Here is a 9,799-nt window from a genome sequence, read left to right as displayed (position 1 = left end):
AACTTTGACAAAGTGAATTAACATAGGAAGCATCTGCACATCTGCATAGGAGAGGATATATGCTCTGTCTACACTGCATTTTTTCTTTTTGCCAGCTTAATGAAGTGGCAAAATCTGACATAATTGTAAACTTCTGACTACCTGAAAGTAGGGACTGCCTTTATAAGGCTCACCAAGAAAAAAAGAACCTCCTTGTCTGTCTCATATAGCTAGGCACAACCAGAATTTAAACAGTAATAATAACATAAGTGTTCATCTATGACATACTAGGATACAATCAGGATGCACAGCAAAGTGACTTAGTCTTCTGTGAAGATACTTTTGTTAGGATCCCATTAAAAAGCTGCTATACATCATTTTTGGCTGAACTGGCATAAGTACCTCAAAATACAGCAACAGCTTTCCAGTTTCTTGAGTGTTAGGCTTTTGGGCTCATCTTCCTAAACACTTAGCAGTTTCCTTTCCTACAGTCATTTAGTGTTTGGGATTTTTTGTTTTGGGTTTTGTTTTGTTTTTTTCAGTGGGGAGAGGGGGAAAGGTTTTTTGGCATGCTAATACTGCAACAGTGAAGCTCTTACCCTGGGCTGGTTTTATTTTGTGGACATCCGAAACATTTGCGTTTAGATTACATTTGGGTGCCAGATTACATACTGGCAAGTAGGACAATGGCATTGCTGTAATGAGCTGGAGGCTAATTTATAGGCTTTGCAGATGTGAATGCATTAGCATGCAAATTGTGAGCAGCCCCTGCCTATAAATAAAAGAACTTACCTTGCCATGAGATGGCTGTCCCAAAAATAAAATGAGTATTATAAATTATAGGTAGGTGTTAGATTTCAGCTTCCTTTGTATTCTTGTCTGTTCTTCTCTAAGGGAGCATTTCAAGACCTAAAAAATGTGCCACACAATGCATGGCACAGGCAGTTATAATCTTTGCTGCTACTTTATTACTACCTTTTGCCAACTGCCACTCCTTCATTTGTGCGAAAAAGATCTATTCAGACTTACCAGCAACTTTGAACAATGTGTTACTCTATGGTAGTACTCTGAAAAGGAAGGGTGGACTGCGGTGAATGCACTGAACTGTGGCTCAGGAGAAGTCTGTTCACAGCTCTGCCTCAGACACAGCTTTCCCAGACCTTCTGTGTAGCCTTGGGCAAATCGTCATGGTTTAACCCCTGCCAGTGTCTTAGCCTCACTTAACCGATTGCTCGCTCGCTCCCCTCACAGTAGGATGGGGGAGAGAATTGTAAAAGTGAGAAAACTCATGGGGTGAGATAAAGACAGTTTAACAGGTAAAGCAAAAGTCATGCATGCAAGCAAAGTAAAATAAGGAATTCATTCACTGCTTCCCCTGGGCAGGCAAGTGTTTCAGTCATCCCCAGTACAGCAGGGCTCCATCACGAGTAACAGTTATTTGGGAAGACAAACACCGTAACTATGAACATCCCCCACTTCCTTCTTCTTCCCCCAGCTCACACACTGAGCATGACATCCAACAGTAAGGAATATCCCTTTGGCTAGCTGGGGTCACCTGTCCTGGCTGTGTCCCCTCCCAGTTTCCCGTGCCCCTCCAGCCCTCTCGCTGGCAGGGCCTGAGAAACTGAAACTGGTATAAACAGTACTTACCAACAACCAAAAACATCAGTGCCTTATTAACATTGTTCTCGCACCAAATCCGAATCACAGTGCTGCACCAGCTACTAAGAAGAAAATTAACTCTATCCCAGCTGAAACCAGGACAATTGTTGAAGCAGTCCATGCCATCATTTCTTTAGCTAAGAAATAAGCAAAATTGAAGTTTGTTTTACCTGTTTTTTCTGCTTAGATATTATTTTGGGGTAAAGCCTGTCTTTACTGTCTATCTGTAAAGGGTTGTATATGTTAGCACACGTTGGGCACTCTTGGCAGCAGAAGTAACAGCAGAAATAGCTTCTGAAGTTACAGCTTTAGAAGATATTTAGGAATTAACTCAAATCCTATGGCAGAAAAAATCTAAGTTGGTTTTTTTTTCTTTTGGAACTTTATGAGAAAAACTTAATGAGACTGCACTGACTGATGTGATTGGCTTTATCAAGCCATGAACGCATGCAGTGCTGATGACTTTGCCAGCTTCCTGCCACTCCCTACTTCCCCAAAACACCTTTTAATGACAGAAGAGCAGCAACAGCAAAACTGAGGAATTCTGACAAGTTTCATCAAAACACATTACCTTGTGGAGGAAAGAATCTCAAAGTATCACCTCCTTCCCCTAAAGGAGAAGCTCTACAGTGAGCTCAGAGGGAACCTCACGACGTTTAACTTTTGCTGCTCATAGAGCTACTTGCTTCTTTTTAAAGGCATACTTTTGTGAGGTTCATTCCAGTGGAAGAAAAATCCTCCTGAAAGTGAAATAAGCCTGCTGGAGAGAAGGCTTACTGACAGCTTTGCTTATTTTATGGACATCTTACATCAAGCTAAGCCTTTGCCATCTGCTCTGCCCCTGATTGTAAATGGAAAAAAAAAAAACAACCAAACACAAAGAACAAATCACAAGAGCATCAAGGAGATAAAAGTGATTTAACTGCCTGTATATGCTCCGCCAACAATGCAGCTTGCACTGAAGATGTTCTTTCTCATGATTCAGACACAAATCACAAGGAAAACAGTTCACACACAACGGGTAAATTTCCTGCTGAGCTGGAGTTTTCTTGAAGCAAACCTGACTCCAAGAGGGTTCCACTGTATTTATATGAAATTATGTGAGCTTTATGTAAAGACTGTCCTTAAATATTTTTTATATTGTTTGCAACTTAGGCAGTAAGGCACAATGGAGTGTGAATTATGTAAGCGATATGGCCCATGGTGGAGGAATGCATGAGGCGGTAAATGGCTTTTGTAGGTAACTGAACACCACGGCAAGACTGTGAGATATCTGAGAAGCACAGAAGGCATTCACTGAAAGTATTTCCCAGTGACATGTTCAACAAGGAAATTGTTAAACAAACACAAATGGGAAGATTGTGGTTTTCTGGCCATGTGAGAATTTGAGAAATCTATGCAGCTAGTTGGCTGGAGAATAACCATCAGAAAGCATTGAGGTGAATAGATAAATGGGGCAAATAATTAGGAGGGGGGAAGAAAATGATGAGATTCAGCACATGCAAGCATCAATAAAGATGCATCATCCATGGGAAGCTTACATTTTGCACTTAGTGATGAAACCTCGTATCAACATGCAGCTTGTTATATGGTATTCTTGCTGCGCTGTTAAGCATGAAGACAAAAGACATGAGCCATCCATACAACTTACCATAAATCACTGTAATACCCATTTAAGGGTTTTCCCTTAAGAAATAAAATTATAATCTAATGTGTTGTATTCATCTGTGGAATGCAAATTCCTGTAGAACTGGATTCATTGTGAGCATAATGGGAAAAGATCATTAATGAAAAGATTAATAAGCAGTATATCTATTCCTTTAATTTCTCTTTAAGTTAATTAAGTAAATAAAATTTAATTAGAATCCAGACATTGTATTTTCTCTTTGGGTTATGAAACCAGAGACTCTAAATTGTGGTGTGTATATATATATATATATATATATATATATGCTTCAACATGAAAAAATATAGGCCTACCTCTTCTGCTGGTGTAATTCTACTGGAACATCTCCAGTGACATTGAAGGACCTGTGTCAGCTCACAGTCTTGCACATACCTACCATGGCCATCTTCTATTTACAGCAACAGCCTTTAAGAATGAAGTCAGAGAATACAGGAATTGCTGCTGCCCTCCTCAGAGGGTAGAGTGCATGCACACATACCGAAGCATCCAGCAACTGCATGAAATACATGAGGTATGTTAACCTGTGTTATTGGGAAGGACTGTGGTAGCTACAGGACTAGCTTCCACTTCGGAAGGGATATCCTGTAACAATGATCGACCTTTGCTGCAGGAAGGTGTGTCTTCATTCAGTGGCCAATACAGCATTTTGCACAAGGCTGAGCAGAAACAAATGGAACTTTAAAGCTTAATTAAAAAAAAATTATATTTCGTACACTTTTTATTTAGAGATCCTTGGGCAATATGACTAAATCCTCTTATTCTGATACCTGTATTGCTATTCATTAATGAGTCAGTGATGCTCTGTTCTTCTGCACCATAAAGATCAGCTTACTTCTGACATGAGCAACTATTGGACTAATTTGTTCCCAAATGACAAAATTATTCAAGTTAGACTTTTGGTATTGAATAAGATAATTGTCTTGGTTTCACCTGGGATAGACTTAATTTTCTTTCAAGTAGCTGGTACAGTGGTGTGGTTTTGGATTTTGTATGAGAGTAAGGTTGATAACACACTGATATTTTAGTTGCTGCTAAGTAATGCTTACTCTAAACCAAGGACTTTCCAGATTCCCACACTCTGCCAGTGAGGAGGTGCACAAGAAGCTGGGAGGGAGCATATCTGGTACAGCTGACCCAAACTAACCAAAGGAATATTCCATACCATAGAACATCATGTTCCATATATAAACTGGAGGGAGTTTGTCAGGGACCACCAATCACTGCTTGTGGACGGACTGGCTGGGCATCAGTCAGCAGGTGATGAGCAACTGTATTGTGCATCACTTGTCTTTCTTGGGTTTTATTCCTCTCTCTCTTTTTGTTGTCTCCCTTTTCATTACTATTATTGTATTTTATTTTATTTCAGTTATTGAACTGTTCTTATATCAACCCATGGATTTGACCTTCTTTTGGTTCTCCTCCTCATCACACTCAGTGGGGTGAGGGGGGTGTGAGTGAGTGGCTGCGTGGTACTTAGTAGCCAGTTGGGGTTAAACCACAACAACAATGTTTTCCACTCAGATCAGAAAAGGCACAATAAATTAAATGAACAATGTTCTCATTACTAATGACATGTGACTGCATGAAATAAATATTGTATCTGTAATATATATGTAATTTATAAAGTTAGCTGGCATTATATATCGGACTACCTTAAGGTTACCTGGCAACTGCCACAGTACGATCTCATTTTCACTCACTTCACCAAATACTAACTGGGGCTGAAATCTTCCATCTGGATGGAAGCAGGGCTGATTGCTTCGCATTTTGATCAGATTTGTTTCACTATTTCTAGACAAAAGAGAGAAGTTAATGCTTTTCCAATGTTAATGGAATCTGATAACCTTTCTTTGAGAAGATGTACTGTCCCTGTTTGTTGTCATGAAGAATTAATCAAAATGTATGAGTGGCTTATGTATCAGGGTTATGTTTTCTGCTGCCTTGTTGAAAACTTGTCCAAATCTGTCCCAATTTCAGAAAAGCACTCTACGTGTGTCCAGTAAGATCACTAGCCTTTATCAGCTAATATCTCTGAAAAGTGTTTTTACAGTTATATGCTAATACTCTGTACTGTAAGGGACTAACCACAAGCTTTCCTCTATTTGTAAACACGCATGTCATTAGTGTGTGATGCAGGAGCTGAGAGCAAGCAGACTCATTTGTATCGTAATGGTGTTTGTGTAACTTAGCAGTGCCCAACCTAGACATAGATTGGTTACTCATGTCTTAAACAGAGAGTACTGCAGTAACACATGGCTCAATCCAAGTTACTCTAACAATTCAGTCTAGAACTGTCTCACGTACAAGAATAATTCATCTTACTTTAAAGATCTACAAAACAGATTTAATTTTTTAAAGAAAAAAGCCATAGACAGAAGGACTGACTGAGGTTAGACATTGGCAAGGGGCAAGGTAGGCTGATGCTCGTACGAGATGAACTGGCCTGGCAAGAAGCATGGGACAGGAAGGCAGTGGGAATAGCTGAAAGCACCTGCAGAAAGAGAGATGTGATGAAGAGCAGAGGAGCTACGGCAGAACTGGGCAGAGTGAACAAGGAGGCTGGGACTGTGAGGAGGCATGAAGGTGGATGAGCGTCTAGACTTTACCACAATGCACAGGCTGCACCTCTGTGTTCTTTTAATAGCTGTGCTTTTGTGTGTACATTCTAACTAAATACAAGAATGTATGAGACAGAATAGCAAAAACAGATGAAAAGAAAAGAGGACAGAGTCACCACCTCTTGTAAAACAGCTGTCAGGAAATCATAGCAATATTAATTCAGAGCATCTTTAATTCAAGCTAAACATCAAATGTTATTGTACACATCTGAATATTCATTGATGTTTAAATTTTACACAGAAGAACTTCTGTGTTAATATCAAATGTCTTTTTGTAAAATATGTCATATACCAAAATTATTTTGAGAAATTAATTACCTGAAAAGGCAAAAAGATACCTTATCCTCCAATAACGTATTAATAAATATATAAATATATAAAAATAAAGAACAATACTCTTCAGACAAGTGGTCTAGCTTCTTATTTCTATCTCCCTGTTCCTTACAGGTCCAGGAAAAAAATAAAATAGGCAAACCAGTGCAGCTACTGTGCAGCAACCTAAGCTCTTTACAGATCAAAGGAGATAGAGAGCACATTGTAAAAGTAAAGGGCTGTAGTAGAAAAACTCCTCTCTTTTAATATCAGTGAGACCTGAAATCAGACAGTTCTGGTGGTTGTGATTGTGGCAATAAAATATGAGGGAAAAGAGTTGCATAGGTCCAGTCATGCACCTCTGAAATCAGTGAGGATTACAGTAGTACAGAAAGCAAGACTGCTGCTAGGTATGTTTAAGATCAAGCTAATGAAATACTTTCACACTGTATCACTATAAATCATCATTGTTCTTTACAGGACCATAATTTTAATAATGTCCTAAACACTTTCATCTTGTTTTTAATTTCTGCTTATCCTATAGTATACTGTATATAGCAAGTCTGGTTGGACTATTAAAACCCAGATGAATCTGTAGCCTTGGCTATTAGATCCCCTTCCCCCTAAGGTTTTTTATTTATAGACTGAGTATATTTGATCTGGAAGCTAATGAAATCCAAACACAGAACTCTGCCATGCCATTCTTTGAAATCCTTTTTCAAAATCCATGTTGGGAAACACTGTGGCTTTCTGCTAGGTTTTCCATGTAACGTAAGAGCAATTTCCAAAAGCCTTAAAAAAGATACATTTGAATAACGATGCTCTCCCTCAAGCCTACAATGCTGTGTGCTTGTTTGGCTATTGCTGTAATGAGAGCTTTTGTGTGGTTCAATATCCACTTAGCATTGGATTTTCAGATCATGACTTAGAGACAATTACTGTCTGCTTTTAGCAAGCTGGAAGCTGAATCCTATATTCCCTCTGATTGTATCTCCAGAAGGTATATGCCAATAACAAGCTGAGTATTCATGTCACATTGATTAATACTAGTAGTGAAATATAAAAGGGTATCACTCAATGTGCAAGTTCATTGGTCAGTTTATAGCACTGCTCTCTTGGAGAGCATTCCAAGAAAGCCTCCAATCATGTGACTATACCCACAGGTCTACTTACAAGTCAGCTTTACTGTTAATTGGTCCTGTGCCCAGTCAGATGGCGGAGAGAGATGTATAAGTAATTAATAATCTCCTAATTCACGTTGGAAGTACTGAACATGCTCTGCCTTTGAGAAGTAGTGTCTTCAGGGAAAAGAGCATGTAAGGAGTAACAGATCCTTACACCCTTTGGAAGAGCTTTTGGAGTCCAGAGCTTACCTTCCTTGAAATAAATGCCCACTTACTATTGTAAAGAAAAAAGCATACTAACCAGGAACCAAACTATGTCCTGAAGCTAACCTGCTCTCTTACTTCAGAACACTTTAACTTTTAAATCTTCTAAATTGGTCTTTAAAGTTGGCAAAATAAGCACCATTGAGTCAAACCACACCTGGTTTGGGGGCAGCATGGAGACACATTTGTGTTTAAGTTTGGGGGCAGCATGGATAAGAAAAGGAAGAATTTTTCTCATGTTTAGTTTTTATATGTGAACATTATATGAATGCATAAAGGCTCTGACTTGAATTTTGCCACTATTGCATTGTAAAACTGATGACATTCCCTTGAAACCAGGAAATCCATTTCAGACTGTCCTATCTATGGCAGAACAGAATCTGCAAATCAACATTATTAAATAAACTTTTACTTAACCTGTCCCTTTGTGTTTCCCTTTACTTTGCACTATACTTAATAAATTTAGGGATCTGTCACAGAGGAGCCATACATTAAAATTCTAAATAGTGCCATGAAAATCTATCCATTTTAAAAAGAGCATATCAGTTTAAAAACTTAAGCAATTTCAGCTTTTCTAGGAGTATTTCTAGTACTTCAACCCATTTATTTACATGCTTAACACCAAATAGGGTATGCAAATCACAATCTATTTCCTGGCCAGCAGAGATGTATTTAGTTAGGTCTTGATGACCTTTCTTGACTTTGCATCACAAGCATCTGACAGCTGTAGATGCCATGATGTCCTTGTTTCCTTATAATGAGAGACATCTTTTTCTCAGTCAAAGGCCACAACAGATTTCAAAGCAGTTTATGGACCCAAATACGTATAATGCATTTGTAACTTTGAGTGACCTACATTTCATACAGCAATATGGCAACTTATCAGTTCACTCTCTTTCTAAACACAGCTTCAGAGTTTGGTTTTACCCATTTTGCATATTCCAAATATACGATGGCCAGATGGTACAATTCTGACTTCTGTATTCAGCCCTTGAATGTTAGACTTTCAAGTTCTCTTTCCATAGATTAAGACTACGGGAATCCTCTGGATTACAGGGAGAAAAGTGGGACACAAGGAGTCCTCTGATATTTAGCTTTCTGGCCAGCTTGGAGCTCTTGTGACATTAAGCTTAACTCCACTGTTGTAATTTCCTTTCCCCTTGAAGTCTTTTCAGTAGAGTCTGGTAGAAGAAAGAGACCTTTTAGAGTTCAAATCTTCATGCTGCCTTTTCCCATATATTCACTCTTCTTCCCAAACTCTTGTATTTCAGGATAGAGCAGAAATGGAATATATACAGAGAAGGGCAATCAGTACCACTAAAGATCATATAGGGAGAAATTTTAAATAGAATAGTCCACTGTAGACTGGAATAAAAACAGCCGAGGGAGGACATGCTCAATGCGTAAGGAATTATGAATGGTGGGGAGAAAATAAGGAATGCTTATGCAGTGTTTCTCACAGTACAAAAGGTAGGTATTCTATTTTGTTTGTGTGCAACTCGGGTGTGGAACTTGCTGTCACAAGATGGTTGTGAAGGTCAAAAGCATAGAAAGGTTCAAAAAGAACTAGATACATTCACAGAAGAAAAACCTGTCAGGTATTACTGAACACTTAAAGACAAAACCACTGTCTCAGGAAGTACCTAGTCTGCAAATTAAGAGAAACCAGGAGAATTTACCAGAGGAAGGGGCACTATATACTTTCTTCCCTTCCTTTAAGAATCCCCAACTAACTTCTCTTAGAAATAAGCTACTGGGTAAAAAGGACCTTGATCTGACCCTGAATAGCTGTTCTGTGGTCCTGATACCCTCTTCAATTGCCTTTGCAATTCTGCAGGGAGATGACAAGATAATGGTAGACTGAAAGCAGTTTAGGGGATTTTTGCTTTTCATCTGTCTTTGCAGAAAGTATGTCTCAGCAAGGCCAAAGTCTTGTCTCTTATTTCTATCCTGGCATGGATCTCAAGACTTTACTTTTGCTTTAACTGTTCTTTACAGAATAAATGATGCAAGGTTATGTTGAGCAGACAGTGCAGGATATAGGCTAGCTTTATGCACAGCTCCCACTCCAAAGGGTTTTTTCTCTCTAACTCTGTAATGCTCAGCAGCACCCATCGTCATTGTGCTTTGCAGTGCTTTGCCTTGTTCAGCAA

This window comes from Falco punctatus, assembly GCF_963210335.1.
Source record: "Falco punctatus genome assembly, chromosome: 5".
NCBI classification, from domain to species: Eukaryota; Metazoa; Chordata; class Aves; order Falconiformes; family Falconidae; genus Falco; species Falco punctatus.
This window is presented reverse-complemented; position numbering follows the sequence as displayed.